Source organism: Lycorma delicatula, chromosome 10 (genome assembly GCF_047948215.1).
Source record: "Lycorma delicatula isolate Av1 chromosome 10, ASM4794821v1, whole genome shotgun sequence".
Taxonomy (NCBI): Eukaryota; Metazoa; Arthropoda; class Insecta; order Hemiptera; family Fulgoridae; genus Lycorma; species Lycorma delicatula.
The window spans coordinates 110357120-110376253 of NC_134464.1; the positions used below are offsets into that span (position 1 = coordinate 110357120).

At 31.7% G+C, this 19134-nt stretch overlaps 1 protein-coding gene across 6 annotated transcripts in view; it reads left to right on the forward strand.

Annotated features, from left to right (window-relative positions):
* Positions 1 to 5778: 5778 nt before the first annotated feature.
* The window catches only part of LOC142331320 (uncharacterized), a 101820-nt gene continuing 88464 nt past the window's right edge, over positions 5779 to 19134 (forward strand). For 3 of the 6 annotated variants that reach the window (XR_012757959.1, XM_075377146.1, XM_075377142.1), the window contains exon 1: positions 5779 to 5887. The gene's annotated coding sequence lies outside the window, so the exon portion shown is untranslated. Of the gene's footprint in view, positions 5892 to 19134 lie in introns of all 6 variants that reach the window. The other 3 variants (XR_012757960.1, XM_075377145.1, XM_075377144.1) reach the window with 1 other exon arrangement.

Consider the following 19134-nt stretch of genomic DNA (forward strand, 5'->3'; position numbering starts at 1 on the left):
CATTGTGATATTGCTGGTTTTAATTATTAATTCTATTTGTTTTATATTATGGTTGTTTAATTTTTAAGTTTTACAGTTGATATTGTTAACTTACAATATTATTATTATTATTATTATAATTATTATTATAATAATAATAATAATAATGTAATTATTATTGTATATTATTATAAATAATGTATATTATAATAATAATAATAATGGTCTCTAATTACAACTCTTCATTGTGTGTCCAAGAATAAAAAAAATCCCTTTTTTAATTTCAAATTTCCTCCTATAACCGGTTTTGTCAGCTATATTCAACTGCTTGTAGCCTCTTTTGATTTTTTAAAAATATTGCTTAAATGGGTATATGCCTTTGAAATTTATCATAGATTCAACAACTGCCTGTATTTTGAACAAACTGAAATGGATTTTTAAAGGCCTTACTTTAAAAAGTCTATCATAATCAGGGTCTTCCTGTTTTTGCATGTCATTGTTATCATTTAGAGGTCTATGTGACACAAGCCAGTCAAAGCAATTTACACTCATAGTCTGACTGACATAAATCTTCAGCTGAGATCCAATAATCCTTGTAGCTAGCAGTTTTATTCCCAATAGTAAACTGATACCTATTAACAACTTTACGTCATACTCTGTAATATGTTTGTAAGTTTTCCACTGTTTAATTTATTTTGTACGTATAAATTAGTTTCATCAGAAATAAAAAGATTAAACAAATCTTCAGAAGGTAATTCATCCCTTTCTTATTATTTTATTTTATCATGGCGGTGACCCACGTTCAGAAATATTTCTGGGGCATTTGTAACATATTTGGTTTTCCCTGAGAGAATTTCTGGAGGGACAACTGATTTTTCAATTGTAGGGCAATTTGAATCTATCATTATCTGTTTGAATTACTTTTTTATCAACAATAACTATATCTGGATCAATTTTGTTATATCTGGAACATTTTTCAGAATTTCATAAAGCTCTTTATCAGTACTGTGATTTCATGGTGAAATCTGCATTTGAAAAAAAAAATGGTAAAGACATTCTGCTAATGATTTATTGAAAAACGTTTTATATATTTTCTATACCTGAAGGAATTTACCAAAACTAAAATCTTTTTCTCATGTTTTAATTATTTATTACTTCATTGCAGAACTGATATAAAAATATTATTTACAAGTTGAAAGATGACTCATATGATTACACAAAAATAAGTATGATAGTGATGTATGGTTGTACATATTATGGACTTCCAAAATAATGATAAAATTTAGTAATATTAGCTAAGTCAAATTTAAAATACTAATACGTTTAAAATAGTACAAAATATTAACTTAAGATAACATAAATAATTAAATGAAGATAAATTACTAATAATGACTGGACCCCCTGTGTTTATTAAACTTATGCTTGTGAGAATAATAATAACATGAAATAATAAAGAAAAAATAAAATCGGTTCAATTTATAAACACAGTGTATTGTAATTTCTTGAGAGCAGCAGTTTGGCCAGTGAAGGCCTTAACTTTGAGTGATGTAAGAGTGTCGGTTTCAAAATATTTGGCCTCCATTTTAAAAATAGTTGTAACTGGTTACCCATATAAAGTACTAAAAATCATTTCTGCCACTGAATTATCAATTTTATTAATTTTCTTTATAAACAAAAGTTTAGATTTATAGTGTAGAAACGACTGGGTGAAATGTATAGAAAATATGGAATATGACACAGACAACGGAGGAGATACAAAAGTTGATGTGGATGCCATGGACTGATTATTCTCGTTATTTGTAATCTTTGAGCATTTTTCTGAACAGCTTGGGTCTCCGGTGGAATCGAAACATTCAGTGATTTCAAAGTGAACGTGGGTATATGGTGGTACAATCCTATGTGTTTTCGCTTTAGGTGTTCTCGTAAATTTGAGGTGTAACTGGATCTTTTGAGTTCATATTTTACATATTACTGTTTGAGAATTGTTCTCAAAAAAATTTCCCAGTAACAGATCGTTTATTCATTAAAAAAATGTAACGGGACGGCTAGTGACTCATAAGCACTGAGGGTCTGCGGATCTACCGGCGTGCCTGTAATGAGTATGTTCATGCCACCGAGGAAGCCAGACTCAAGTTATGGAAAGACTCCATGTGCTAGTTGGAGCGCAACCCCTGGCAGCTCGCAAAATCATGTTACCGGCCAAAGCCATTGCACGTGCTGTCCAGTGTTCGATGCGGGTTTGGTGGTCGTACACTTTAACATCTGTGGCGACACCAGGCGTTCCTCAACACTTTCCAGATGCTCTGGAGGGTGAAACAGAGGTCGGCGTTAGGGCAGGGACTATGCCCTTCCTTGGCGTATCGGCTGTGGATCTCGTAGATACAGACCAAGTGGTTTCTCGAATGGCACTGAAAAAGACACAGGGGATTAACCAACTTGACCCCAATATATTCTACCATCTGCTTCCTGTCATAAGAGAGCGGCTTGCAAGGCTGTTCTCTTGGTGCCTAAGCTGGGGCTGCTTCCCAACTTGTTGGAAAGTGGCTTTGGTGAGGATGCTCTTAAAACCAGGAAAGGATCCTAGTGAGGTCGGCAGTTATCGATCCATCAGCCTCTTGCTTGGAATTAATCGGCAAGTTGCTTGAAAGGCTGTTTGTGGAACTGCTCTGGGAAAGCATTGAAGTGAACTGTTTTCTAAATCGAGGCCAGTATTGCTTCACGAAAGGGGTTGGCATCGAGGATTGCATCTTAAATCCTCCTTCCGAGATGTAAAGCGCCGACTGTAAATATGCTTTAGCAATTTGTAGGCATTTCCTTCCTTGTGTTGGAATGCAATGTTCCCGTAGCCCTGCAGGCCGTGGTACGTGACTATTTGTCTAACCGTACGGCTCTGTTTAAGTATGCGCATCTAGTTGTGGAAAAATCCCGCAGGGTTCCGTTCTCGGTCCCCTTGTGTGGAAGCTGGTATTCGACGGATTTCTGGGATTGACATTTCCAGAAGAGGTTACGGCTCAGGCTTTCCCTGATGACTGTGTCTCCTTTTAGTTCGTGGTAATTCACGACCACGGGTTGAAGACCGGGCGCAGGCGGCCTTGTCAACCGCAGAGGGCTGGATGAACATTTAAAATTTAAAGATTTCTGTGCCCAACACAGAGTTTATGCTTCTCAAGGGTGTAGACAAATTATCGTACAGTCGTAACCTTCACATTAAACATAAAGGCTGTCTAATCAGCCGTGTTAGAGTTCTTAAGTACCTAGGTGTTTTGTTTGATGAAAAGTTACTGTTTAGCAACCACATTAGGCAACTAGCGGCGGACGCCGTCTCAATAATGCACAAACTTAGGAGGATTGCTCGGAAAGACCTCGAAAGCATGGCCTCATACGCGGCGCCAGTTTGGGCGCATAGGTTGGGTATGAATAGAGAGAGCACTTGTCAAAATTAAAGGAGTGCCCAGCGCAGAGCCTTAATTGTATGCACTGGTGTTTTTAAAACAATCTCCTACCAGGGTACCATCATATTGGGAAAGGCTCTTTCACTCGATTTAGTGGTAAAGTTCGGGCAGCTATGGTGGAGATTGCGAAGAGGTCGGGAGCCGAAGTACTTGGATGCGGTTTCGAGCCGGGCCTGTACCGCAGCGGAACTGTGATCACAATGCACCGGATCTAAATTTCGTTCATTTAAACCCGTCTCCCGCCTGCGGAAGAAGCTGCCAGCCCCGTGTTGGAAGCATGGCAGCTGGAATGGCACACTACGACTAAGGAAAGATCGTTGTATAAGTTTATACAGGATCTGGGGAGATGATTTGCCTGGAGCTCGTTTTCAAGAGCAACGGGTGCCCGGGTCCTCACCAACCATGTTAATTTAAACCAATATCTGTTTCGGTTGCTTCTGGCAGCTCATGAGCTATGCGTTTGCGTGGAGGTCCAGTCAAATGAACGCCTGATGTTTGATTGCCTTGCTCTTGTTGGGGGGGTGGCAGAGACCGGGCCACCCTGGAACTTAGAGGTCAACAGGAAAATTGGCCACTCACAAGCGGCGAGAGCCGCATTTTCGGACTGTGTGTAAGTTCCTTGGTTCGGTTGCTACGTTGAACCAACATCAGTAGTTTATCTAAGGGAAAAGACTCCTACCGCACGTTCTGTGAAGCTAACCTAGAGACGTATATGGCTGATCACAAGCCAATTAAAACTCCAAGCGATTTAATATGGTGGACAGGTACTTGCTGGCAAACAGCGACCTAGGCGTTGCAACGAATTGCTGTCTAGACGAAGTAAATTTTAATTTATGAATGTCATATTTATTTTTAGTAGTTGACGGGGTGCGCCTACCCATTTTAGTAAATATATGACACGTGAGGGGTTGAGAAACGTAAGCCGGTGGCGTATGGTACCGTGCTTAGCCCGCTCACGTTGTTAGGTAAACTCTAGGAGCTATTTAGGACACTGGTCGCTAAACTGTTTCGAGGCTCAATAGCCGTTTGTGGCACAGACATTTAGTCTTATGCTTTTGGGCGACCGAATGGGGTGGTGATGGAGAAATACAAAGCAAACCAAAAAACTCGTAAACAACTATAACGGGACAGAGTAACTAACTTACAATTACGAAAAAAAAATTATTTAATTATGTGTCGGACCTAATAAACTACATAGAAAGAGAATTATAAAATAAGAATGAATCCAGTATTTTAAATAGTTACTTAAGATTATTATCGTCCAGCAAAGACTAACAGCAGATTTTACAATTAAACTCGTCGTTTAGTATAAAATGCGTTGCAATAAATATTTATGCAGATAAGTAGAGACTGTGATGGAATATTAATGTGAGTGAATGTCTTATTTGTAATTAATTGTACAATGATGAATAAAGCCGGCATCATCTTTGTTGCGTATGGGTGCGCCTTATTTAATACTTACTTTTCCCGACTAATATTAATCGGAGTAGTCGATTATAAAAATTAATCGCTATAATAGATTAAAGAATTTAGTCGATAGTCTCATGCCTTCTCCTTTTCTATTTAGCCTCGGGAACCACCGTAAGGTATTACTTCAGAAGATATGTGTGAATGTAAGTGAAGTATAGTCTTGTACAATCAGGTCGACCGAGACCATTGTTAGGTATTGCTACATAAGATGAGATATGAACGATTTGTAGCGTATAAAAATGCCATGCCTGACCGGGATCTCCGGATGAAAGGCCAAGACGCTACCACTCGCACCTCAAGGGCCGGCTCCGAGATGATTGATTAATTGAAACCCAACCACCAGAGAGCACTGGTATTCACGATGCCTACCCGACGCTATTATTTGCGTAAGCAGATGTCCTCAACGACGTAAAAAAACCCAAAAACTAAAAACTAATTTCTTATAAAATATTTGAAGTATAAAAAAAATATATGTAAAATTTGGTTCAGTTTGTCGCTATATAGATCTCCGATCATGGACAAATATCTGTAAAGTAATTAAAAATGATTAACGGTTGTTCAATATATTAACGTTAATATTATTTGATTTTTATGTTTAACTACTTTCGTATTTGTATTGTATTACTTTTATGATGAACAAAAAAAACATTATTATTAAATGCAAGCCCATATTTTTTTAATAAAGTAATAGATAACAATTCTTCTAAGAATTTTTTTAAATTTCAGTAAATTCATTTTTTTTTACATTGAACTTTTTTAAATGTTCGTGAAAAAAAACATTTATTTATTAATTCTGATGTGCATTATCTTTTATATATATATATATTTTTTTTTCCCCCCAAACACATCGTATATTGTAGTATAAAACTTTATGTATTGGCATCATTGATCACGGTTACTATTTCTGTGGAGGGATTGTGACAGAATGATATATATAATTTAATTTCTTTCCTATTTTTCATTTGGGTTCTCAATTGTTTATCTCAGTAAGTAAGTAATTTTACACTATAATTAGAAATTAAGTTTAATTTATTTTTTGTAATGAAAAATCGATAATGTGGGCGTAATCCTGTGATGTAAATTCATTTTACGTAAATATTTATTCCATGACGTTGCCTCTCATTGTTCATAATTCAAGTTCACAGAATTTTATAATTCATATTGAATTTTAATACCGATGAGAATCTCCATTCCTTTAAGCAGATGATAATCCTTTTGTGAATGTATCTGCTGCCTGTTTTTCAGACAATGAAGCTTCCCGCTTTCACAAGCATCCTCACATAATGGTCGTATCTAGTTTCGATATGATTTGTATTTATTGTGGAACATCGGTTTTTTTTGTAACTTTAATGGCACTCTGATTAATATGGCTTTGAATTAACATAAAGTGCACAAACTTCCTTTAACTGATGTCAAGTCAAACCAACCATTTGGTTGTCTCTATTGCAGCAACATTCAGCTTTCATAGAAGAGAGTGATGCTCATTTCTGCAATTACTTTACCACACAACTGGTCTGCCACAGTTTTTAACCCTTTGAGGTTCAAACATTTTTTGGAGATTGTTTAAAAAAAATATTACATGCTTATATTATTGTTGGTAAAAAAAACTCTACAGTGCCTAAACCTGAAAATTTCATGATTTTTGACTAGAAATTGATGAATTTTAATCAAATCTGTAAAATTAAGTGTTTTTAGAACTGTCAGTACACAAATCACTATCAGATTGAACATTCCTAAGATCCCGATCAATCTTAATCGTGTTTGAAATTTACTACCCATTTTATGTATTATAGCAAACATCAGAAACAATGATAAACGTACAGTGTTCTCTGCTTATCTATATACTATACCAAAGGCCAATAAATACAGTGTTGTAATATAAATAAAATAAAGCTCCCTTTTCATTCTGAACAACCTATGATTTCACAGCCAACTCAATACAATAACAATTATTTGTTTGTTATATTACACAACAAACATGATTAAATGTTCTATAAAAATAAGAGCATAAACAGTTGTTAAGTTCAAAGTAATTATTTTTGCTTACCATCCGAATATTAATTGCGATGTTATGTTTGACTTTGAACAATAACAAATGTAACCTCTATCAAGTGGACTGTCCTGACACCCAAACATGTGATCAGTACAAACATCATTTGGGTACTGATGAAATTTCATCAGTTCATCTTTCTCGCTCAAAATGAGATGACAAAAAATCAGCTGTTGGTCTTTTTAGCATAAACTGAACCTGATGAAAAACTGTCAAGTGGTCTTTAAAGAATTAAGGAGAGTTCCACTAGTTGATCTTGAAGTCACTTTGCCACTAACATAGTTTACATCACTGTGTGCCTCAATTTTCTACTGGTTGTTTTACTGTATCTAATGCCATCTTCAAAAATAATTTCAAATATCTGAAAATTCCTTTTTACCAAATTCAAATGGTCCTTTATTGCCTGACTGTGCTCTAGATGCAATAATTAAGGCAAATCTTAAGTCTGGTGTGTGTGCCTGAAGCTAAATAATTTAAGTTTCTAACCATTTCCCTATAATGTCCACCGGGAGATTAGAGGAGAGTTTCCAGGTTTACAACCAAATTTAAGTGGTAAAAGTAATGGTTTACAGTTGTCAAAACTATATTTTTGTAAAATTATCTTTGCATGGTCATATCTATTGCATAACTTGTCTATCTGTATAAATTTTTCCGTTAAAGTAATCTTTATCCGAAGATAATTGTCCACTTCGTGTGATTATAATTCAAATTCAGAATTTAACTTTGTTATTATGCTCATGATCTTTGAAGAAGGACTTATAATAAGACTTATCAACATGAAAAACCACAATTTCTTAATGTGATGCATCCAAGGATCATTCTTGCTTTCTTCTAGAACACACTGTTATAAGAAGTATGTTAAGTATTTATACCAACACTTTGAAGCTTGTTTAAGGCCGTAACAACTTTTTCATAGTTTGCAATCTCATATCTTTGTGATCTCATATCCTTGAGGTTATCGCTTGAGTACATGCTTGTTTAGTTGTCCATTGAGCGATGTCTTTACATGAAACAGCGTTATGTTCCATCCTTTTTCCAAGGAGTAAACGAAAAGTTCGTTGGATGTTGGCTATAGCCCTTAGCAATGAGTCTTGCTTTATAATTAATTATGTCATCCAAATCAGTTTTGACAGTAAACACCTATCCACCCTTGGCAATCTTAGCCTTAGTCTGCGGTTAATTAGATTCTAATTTGAATTCCTTTTGAAAGGATTTTGTAAGTCATAGGTAAAGAGGGTTATTCTTTTGTAGTTATTTACTTCTGTATCATTTCCAAATTTGTGTAGTGGATGTATTAATGCATTTTTCCAATCTTGTGGAATTTTTTTGCCTTGTCCATATCTCTTTCAAAAAGTTTTTTCTTTGCTGTTTGCATGGTCCTTTTGTAATTCTGCTGCAATCAAGCCATCACCTGTTACCTTGTTTATCTTCTTGATGAATTTGTCTATTTTTATTTCCTTATGTGTTTTTGATTTGTCAGTTCATATTGCTGAATTTTGGAATTGAAATCTGACCTTAGGTTCCTCGTAGTTTAATAGTTTTTCAAAGTACTTGCTAGAATTTTGTTACTGTCTTTAGCATTTTTAACATTTAAATTTGGGTGTTAATATTTAACAAAAGAAAGGTTTTTGTGATTTTCCCACGCAAAATCTTGCACATTAAAGTCCCCTAATAATAATAATAATATAACAGCCGCTGAACTGTTACTGTGTGTTGTAAGTGAATTAAAGTTGCAATTTATTTTTATTTTTATAAATAGAGTATTATTTTTATAAGAGTACTACGTATGAGGGGACGCTGAAAATTTCCTGGCTTTGCCTAGAAGGAATAGAGCCAGAGTTTTGAAATTATCCGTTTATTCAATATATTCTTCCCTGAGACTGATACACTTAGTACATCGTTGTTGCAGCTTTTCTGGTTTGTGCAAATAAAAGACCTGTGATTGGGCGCAAAACCAGCCTCAGCAGTCTGACATCTTCATTGTCTTCAAAATGTCCAGTATCTTGGTATATTTTTGGCAGATATTCGCCGGTCCTCAAGAATGAGCTCATGAACAGCATGGCATGTTGCAGTGTCAGCTGTGATTTGAGGGTGCTCACTGTGGGGCTCATCTTCAACAGTGAAATGGCCAGTCTTGAAACAGGATATCAAAGTTTTCACAGTGCTGTAGGAAGCACACTTCTCTCCCAGTGTGCTTCACTGACGAAGTGTGTAACTCCACTGACGAGAAACTTGCTTGAAACCCTGCCACCTTGGGTTTTACCTACAACAAAAAAAATGTGTGATTCCTGAACACCTGATTGATATTTGCACATACTAAGATTTCAAACTTTCAGATGAGCCCAAAGTTGTTTTTCTATTTCAACCACAAGGCATCAAAGCCAGGAACTTTTCAGCACCCTCTCGTACACTTTATTATTAAGTAATTTTTGATAAGTAGTTTTATGAAGTTTATGGAGTTTTTCTATAATGTTTATTTCATAATAATGTACTGTATGTTCAAAAATTGTAATGTATTGAGAATTCAAATTATCTACGTCCCGATTTGTTTGAATTTTTAATGTTTAATTAAACATAATTTCTAGTTTTTAATTAAACGTGAATGTCTCTTTTCTTTTTACTTTTTTTTTGAAAGCGTTATGTATTATTTTTTAATTTATGCATTAGGTTGAATCGATTACATTTATTACCAAATGCTGGATTTATAACAAAAGGTCTTCTATAAAATTAAAAAACTAAATAAAATTATTGAAAATAATGAATGCTATAATAAAAGATAATGTTAATTCTTGAATTTAAAAATCATAATCTGTTTACAGATATAAAAAATACTTAATTATTATTCAGAAGGGATGCATTAGTAAAAAAAAAAGATATAGAATTTTAAGTTTCTTAGTTCTAGTTTATAAAACTGGAAATGAAACTCTAATGTCAAAAAGAAAAAGAGGGTTAGTATAAAATATTGAACAAAAGAACTAAAATTTGAAAGGATTCAGAAAAAAATTCTAATTTGCTTTCTAAGCGATTATTACCCTGAGCAATAAATATAATAAGCGCTATTAAGTTTATTCATTTCTTACAACTAATAATGACTTCCAATTAAAAATATAAATACTGTATTTCATTGATTTTTTGTCAGAATTATGAAAAATCATTTTAATATTTGATTTTGTATTTTATTAAAGTAGTACTTCAAAAGAAACTTCTTTAATAACTGGGTCTAAGCCACACCATCAGCCAGGTGAAAATAAATTATAGCGTGTGATTATAACAAAGAATCTTCTATTTGAAAAGTTATATTTTACAAACCAGGAATAAATACTAGTTAATTTGTGATATAATATACATTATACTTGTTTTTTTGTGCGTATTTATTATTGTTGAAGTTTGAAGAGAATCTTTAGGAATTCTGAAAATTACAAATTCATAATTATTATGTAAACATTTAGTCGTACATAGCTGCACAATGTTCAATTAAAATAAAGATGAAAAAGGACTGTAAATCTAACAAGAATTTCCACTACAACTGTTGGCAATCTTGGCCATCACTTCATAATTATACGCAGAAAAAAAGATTTGCACTAATTAGCATAATTTTGCTAGCGTACAAGTATTCTAGACAAACATGGAGAGACTATTTATTTTTAACCAATGACTGAGACCGAGAAGGGTTTCAAAGAGAAGCTTTCTCTTGTGTATACAACTAAAAAGTTTTATTGAAAATAGAAACATTTTTTTTCTAAATTTAACTAATATTGTACTTATGTTTGCAGTAAGATACACTTGTCTCGTACAATAATAAATAATTTAACTGTAATCTGATAAATATTTCTTGCTCGTTGTTTCATTATTCCAATCTTGTGGAATTTTTTTGAGTTTTTCATATCTCTTTCTTAAGTTTTTTCTTTGCTGTTTGCATGATCCTTTTGTAATTCTGCTGCAATCAAGCCATCACCTTGTTTATTTTACTGATGAGTTTGTCCATTTTTATTTCCTTATGTGTTTTTGAATTGTCAGTTCATATTGCTGAATTTTGGAATTGAAATCTTACCTTAGGTTCCTCGTAGTTTAATAGTTTTTCAAAGTACTTGCTAGAATTTTGTTACTGTCTTTAGCATTTTTAACATTTAAATTTGGATGTTAATATTTAACAAAAGAAAGGTTTTTGTGATTTTCCCACGCAAAACCTTGAACATCAAAGTCGCCTTATAATAATAATAATATAACAGTCGCTGAACTGTTAATGAGTAGTTAAAATGAGTAGACCTGGAAATGTAACCATTCTTTATAATGATCCTGATCTGACTTCCACTTTCAGATCACTACATTGATTGGGCACTATGGTCATGGCTTATCGCAGATTATGTATAATAGAAAATGATTTTGTAATCGAACTTACACCACCATTATAACTGGTAGTGTGGCAGCCAGGGTTGATGTGATAGCAGGTGTAAAGAGACCCTTCTCTACTCGCTATACACTTTACTATGTAATGTTGAGAGTAACAAATAGTATTCAGTCTCTTTGTACATCAATTTTTTTTGGATTCAGAACAAACAATTGTTTTTTTGGGTCTTTTTTCAACTAAAAATGTTTTTTTTTTTTTTTTTGGAAGAGGATAAAGTATTATTTTTTCTGGTAGTAAATTGGAATTGATGTGATCTATTCATATTGAGTTAAGGTTATCTAGACAAATTCTTCTGATTTTGGTTTGGTTATCATGCTTAGTAGTAATCCATAATGCAGATAGTGTGTTCAGATATTTTTTTGCTAGAATTAATGATTCATCTATTGTATTTATATTAAAATCACTGCTAATTTTTCCCCTGATTTATTTCAATTTTCAGATATTCTTCTAGTTCTTGAATAAATTCAATTATGTTTCCTGATAGTGGTCTATATATTACTATTAAGTGATGTTTTTTTTTTAACTCTTGATAATTTCAATTTCTATAGATTTTGCTTTTTATAGTTTTGGCTTTTGGATTGTATACCTTACATTCTCTTTTATAAATATTATAATTCCATTTTCTTTTTAATGTTCTCTGTATTGATATTTTATTATATCCATTTACATTATAAACATTACTTTTACATAAATTGACTTCTGATAGACAAATTATGTATTTTTCAATTCTCATTCTTTTTAATTGCATATTTAGTGTACACCAGTTTATATTAAGCGGTTTCTGTTTAATGAGGATTATATTTAGATTAGGCTTGTATTTATTATTTGTACTGTTGTATTTTCCAATTTGTATTATATATTTTTTCATTATTATTTATTAATATTTCATGATCTTGCATTTTCAGATTCATTTTCGTTTGAGTATGTAAATAAATTTTTATAGTGTTATACTTTTTGTCCAATGAAGAAACATCAAAACCAGTATATATAAAATTGTGACTAAGCTTGGTCCTTTTCCGGTGAGTGGGTACCACCTTTTTCAAAAAGTAACAAAGTACCCATATTTTTTTGTTTTTTAATAACCAAATTAACCTCCAAAACATAATTTTTATTAAAATAACCCAATAGCTCTTTAGGGTCACATTCCCTCTTATTGTGATTTTTAGCTCACCACCATAAACTTTCATTACTTTGGGTATATGCATCTGTTTTTGGATCAACAAAGTTTTCACTATGGTTTTCTGTATCACGTTTGTAATTAGTCAAGGTTGCCGAGCAAAAAGAGTGTAGGATAAGTTTGGTTAGATTATATTTATAATTTCTCTACAAATGCCCACTGATTTGAAAGAATTCTGCCTGTATTGTATTTTCTTTTTGAAAATGAGGACTTGTCTATATCTACTGTCATTTGTGTAAGTATATAATTCATACCTTCTAAATCTTCTATACAATCAAATGCTTTTCATAAATCTGATATGATTTTAGTACCTGGTTCAATACATGCTACAACTGTAGACATTAATGTCTCCTTTGTTCTATCAGGAACAGCACGCATGAAACATTTTTTTTGTTTCATGATAAATTTCTCCAAAAACCCGCTATTGTGGTAACATTCAATCTCTATTGTATTTTCTTTTAGAAAACAGAGACTCATCAATACTACAATTGTTCCAGGTCCACCTAGTTTTGTAATAATTTAAAGGCACATATCTCAGTAATAAATATAATAATAATTATTTTAAAAAAATGTTATTTGGTTATTGTTATATAAATGTAAAAATGTTTTTATTATTTTTAAAAACAAAAAGAAAAAGGTTATACCCGCTTACTGAAAAAGGTCCTTAAGCTTTTATTTGCTTTATATAAAAATTATATTTGGATTTAGTTGGATTTGGAGTTGGTTTTACTATATGTTCTTATCAGATGTATAGTTTTGATTTCCAGAAGAATCTTTTTTGTTGATTTGTAAAGTTTTTGATGTAAGTAAATCTTTGGTTTATATATGCATATTTTTTTTGTCGATTCATTTCCATTACCTCTTTTTTGACCGAGATATGATCTATTGTTTCTCATAGTCCTGACCATTCAAAAAGGACTTTTCCTTGAAGAACTAATTGGATTACTTCCCAAAAGAATTTTTTTTATTGATTTGTGAAGCTTTCACGCATAAAAAATATTCTGTTCATCCAGTTTGTTCTCTACATCTGTATTTGTTATAATTGTTTTTCTTTAGTTATAAATTTTAATCCTTGTTTGAGTTATATATGAATTTTACTATGATATTTCCTTCTCTTTATCTTTAATTTATTTTATTGGGCATGTATCTGCTGTAGATTTCCTCTATGTCTTTTCCCCCAACTTGTTCATCATGTTTCTTTTCTATTTTATAAATAATTTGTTGTAGGTTTCTGTTGTTTTGCTTTTTTATGCCTATGATTTCAAAATTAGTTTTTCATTGGTTATATTAGAATATTTTGATTCTATTTGATGTTTCTTGCATTTTTATTTCTTTCTCTTTTTCTTTTTCTTCTAGTTTGGTGAATTGTTTTTTAAATTCATAGATTTCTTTTTTATTAATATTTTTGGGAAAGTTGTTTTTGTATATTAAATTTTTGTTGAAGACTTTTGTTTTGTTATTCTATTTTACTTTTTAATTCTTTAAAGGACTGTTTGGAGTTTGTGTCATGATATTCAGTTTCTTATTTATTAATTTTTCATTGCTGAACAATCTATTGTAACTTAGGGTACACGTAAACCCTCTCGTTATGAACCAGCCGTGTTGTCAGAGGTGAAAAGAAAAAAGAGGTTTAAATTATCACGTGTTCATAATGAGGTAAGGAGTTTGCAGAGAGCTGTTAACTAGAAGAGTTCACTCAGACCTTAGTACCTGGTGATTATGAGGGAAGGTGGTAATTTAGCGAAGATAAGCCTTTTCTTATTGTTCATGAAATAAGTAGTTATGCGTTAGCTCAATAAAAAAAAATCATAACTACCAAAAAAACATTAAAAAAAGTAACCATTATATAAAGAAAATTACATAACGAAGCTGTTTTACTGGTTATCATGTTAGTTATGTTTTTTTGGTGAATGAAATGTTGTGACTTTTCATAAGAAGCTTAATAACCATTACGGTAAATAATTCCATTCATCGTTTTCTTGTGCGTTTTCTTCACTCTTGTGTTTGAGGTTTTAGTGGAAATTCACTTGACTTTCAAATGGGAAGTTTTGCTGAGTATTTACTTACATGAAAAATTTTACAAATACATTCAATGGCTGTTTGAGTAAATTAAAAATTCTTTTGAATGAAAATAAAAGTGCATCTGACAGATTAAAAAACCATATAAAATTGAGGCTAAGGTTCAGGTACATAATCCACCAGATGAACCAGTTATGAAAGTAATTTTTTCAGAACCTCCTCTAAAGAGCCTTTGATGCCGTTTTCTTCTCAGGTGATCTTACTTACCAAACCAGAGAGACCATTTAAAACAACATAAGGGGTGACTGTTTCTCCTTTTTCACATACTTGTAGACAATGAAGCAATTTTTAGGATGGAGAAGAAGATAAAGGGTCGGCCAAAAGTCAAAGTCGGAAATTAATTCTCTTACATAAATAAATTGATTTGCAGTGAAGCATCAAGGATATTTGACAGTATCCTTGAGTTTCTATGATTGTTAAACGATCTGGACCCTATTTGTATATATCTGTAAGAAACCCATTTTCCCCAAGATGATATTTTAAACTAAGAAAGTTTAATATTCATCTGTGAGATCAACCTTCAAGCGTAAGGGTCAGAGGTCACAATCAGAATGAGGCACCCGTTAGATTACTCTCTGCAACATACACTTACCAAACTTTAACTGGAAAGAGGATGACATAATGCAATTAATTGCCCAGCTTCCTCCACCCACTACCCTATTACTAATGGGTAACTAATGCACATAATGCTCTTTGGGGATTAGACTGAATAAATCCCCGAGGAAGAGAGTTGGAAAGGCTCCTTATAAATACTGAAATAGTTATATTAAATAATGGCTCAGGAACTTGTTTTAATGCCAGAAGTTTAATGAAATCCTGCATAGATTTATAGTTGCATCGATTGCATCAAAGTACTCTTTCAAGGTTTTGAAAAAACCTTCACAAAAGTTACCACTTTTGGTGGAAATTCAACCGGTGCTCTAATGAAAATGAATCCCATCTGTAAAAGATGGTTATTCGACAAGGCAGCTTGAACAAGCTTCATTGCTAACACAAACCTCCCAGAAAAAAACTTGAGTTATTGAAATTGATGTCATCACAATAACTGATTTTATATTTGACTCGGCTTTTACAAGACTTATTTACAGAACATCTGGGAGACCCAGGAAACCACCGTGAATGGTGGAATAATGAGATTTGTGAAGCGATCAAAAAAAGAAAAAACATACAATGCTTTCAAGAAATGTCCAACATTAAAAACTTTAGTTGCCTTTAAAAAATACATTATTTGCAAAAAGGTGTAAGAGATTAAAACAAAATGATTGCAACAACATGTGATCCATTAGCAGAAATATGACTGCGGCAGACATTTGAAAGAAAGTGAAGGCTTTCTGTGAGAATACATACTTTCACCCAGGCATGGCCAACATATGGCCCGTGTAATGAATTTATGCAGCCTGTGAAAAATTCTTCAATATTAGCTTTTTTTTTATAAGCAATTAAATAGTGGAAAATACAGAAATTTAAAAAACTTGCCAAGAAATATTTAGTAATATTCAGCTCAAAATATATTTGTGAAGAAACGTATTTTTTAATGAATCTAAATAAAAGTACAACAAATTCTATAATAAAATTTTGTTTACTCGAATCGTTTTTGTATTTAATATTTTTTTAATTTTAATATTCTGTTTGGCCCATAATAAACAGTTTTTTTTCTAATTCAGTCTGGAGGCAAAAACTGTTAGCTACACCTGCTTTAACCAAATACATTGCCTTCAATCTGAAGACATATAGTAGATTCATCAAATGAAATTGCTGAACCATTAGCCAATCAATTTGAAGAATTTAGTAAAATGGTCAACTTTGACCTATGATGACCTATTTCAGACCAGCTGGAATACGGTATCGTGAGTAAGCAATTAAACACGAAGTTGCTTTGCCTGATACTTTAGCAAAAGATTTATATGAAACTTCAGTGTAAATCTATGATGAAAATTACAAAACTATGTCCCACTCTCTATATTTGGTTGCTTACCTTTTCTTACTTAAACATCTATCGTATTTGCATATAATTCAAAGTTAATTATGTTAATATTACAGTTTTTGCTGTCACTGCAAAAGAAATAGCCTTCAATAATGTTATTAAATGTTATCTTTCTGGTAGGATTGTTTTCAAGTAACTAGCCTTCTGTCAAATGCTAAAAAAAATGCAGTGCGTTTTATTACAAGCTAATCACGGAAACGTTTCAAAATATTAATATCGCCTCTTGTTACAAAATCTAGGTATCTCGCATTTTCAGATTTGAATATTTACAAAACCTAACTTGAAAAAACATTTCTGAACCTTAAGATTTTACTGAATAAGTATTGTTTTTGTTGCTGGACTAACAATTCACGAGAGAATTGTTATGAGCCGTACTTCTGATGATTTATCATGCAAATTTATTTTGATTGATTGTATGATGATATATATTTATTAACTCGACCAAGAATGAAAGAAAAAATTTATATATAACGGTTATTAATATCAATAATGGAACTTTTAATATATGACATTTTAGATAACTAAAAATACTTTTTCTTAAATGTAATTTTAAAATGATAAAAAAATTTTTTATTAATATCAAGAATGACAGATGTAATAATAATATTGAACTTTCATGCGACTACAATAATAAAAATGTAACTCTCATTAATAGAAGAGTATTAGTTGAAAAATAACATGTTATAATGAACTTCTTATTTAAGTTAGCTGAAAGCATACAGAAAATTCAAGGTAATCAACAAATTTTTGTGATGAAATTTTTTTACGTGAGCTTTCAAACATGAAAAACTTTGAAAAATAAAATATAATAATATTATGAATAAAAAATTAGAGGTGTATCTTATGAAAATTATGTTTAATTTTGTGAATAGTACTTTGTAAAACTGAGGAAGATGTAACTGTAAAAATGTAAAATAATCTCAAATTTTAGAAAAGTGTTAAATTATATTTTAGTCATCATCGCAGATGACTGTGTACCGTCTTATCATATAATTTGCTTCAATAATTTATGAACGCTTCATTTATTTTTGTAAAATTATAACACAAATAAAGCAATTATGATTAACTAAGACTGTGATTGGATATCCTTTCCAGATTTATTTCACCCGTCGTTCTATTTGTTTGAGAAAATTGTATTAATTTCAAGAGATTGCAGTAAAACAATGTTAGGCCTTTCAACTACAAATCAAAAAGTGTTTTAAGGACATCTAACAATAACAATTCATTGTGCTGCAACTATCAGAATAGAAAAAAATTTCTAAAAATTATACAGCTGAGCAAGCAATTTCAGTTAATGTTACTGCTATTCACGTTTATTTGCTATTCTTGAAATTTGTTATTCTTGTATTTTTACTAATGACCTCATCTGTTTGTATATATGCATTCCACATATCTCCCAAGCATGTCTGATTTAAAGTGTTAGATATAAGCTTATGTAATTTAAGGTATCCCAGATATTCGGGTACTATTTTATCTGCAGAATAATTTGGGTAAGATGATGTGATAATTTTTAATTAAAACTAAGTTTGAACACAATGAAATTACATCCACAGATATTCTGCTTGTATTTCTCTTTTTCTTTACTCATGCAGTACTCAAAACCAAATGAAAATTCAAGGGAAATAAAAAATCCAAACTCAAAGAAAATATTATAAACATATTGTAAACTTTACATTTATATTATTTCACTTCCCAGATTATTGTAAATATAAATTTATTTATCACATTAGAAATAAGTTAAAGTCAATATAAATGTTAACTTCTGCATTACTACAAAAAAAAAACTTCCTAATAAAAATAAGATTTAGTTAATAAACATCTGCAGCATATATTAACAGAAAGTTATTGTTGATTGATATTTTGCTTTAGATACTATTTTGGTTGTGATGGTCCATAGTTTATTTACGTAGTACATAGGTTCTAGCCAACTAGTTCAAACTGAGTTGTTAATTGAAACCCAACCTTCAAAATACAACATTTACAGTATTTGAAGATGAAATTAATGTTGAATTTGAACTTAACACACCAAAATCAATCCATTTCTTATCCTTTCCTTTTGTTTCTTGAAGCTGTTAATTTTTTAGGACCGAGGTAGAAGAATATTCATCCACAAAAATTTCATTCATGGTCTTGCTTTGAAGCAAGACCTCAAAAAAACAAATTGACCTCATTTGCTGCAGGAAAGGTAATATTCTGATTGTACCTCTATAGCTAGTATGAATAGCATTATCTGCTATAAAAACCAATTCCATTATCATTTTCTTGTAGATAGTAGGCGTTTGATGTGAAATGACCCTGTGAAACTAATAAATAAGTATTCTTTAAAACATTAGTTTCTTTTACACCATATGTTACAACTATTAAAAATTTATGAATAAATCACACAAAGAACCAATAAGAAGGTAAAAAGTAGTTTTTGTTTTGCATTGGTAATTCATTTTTTTGATCGGTTTGTTTAAGCAACATTATTTTGCTTGTTATATATAATAAATGCTCTATAAAAGTTTTAAATTAAGCATCATATAATTCTTTTCC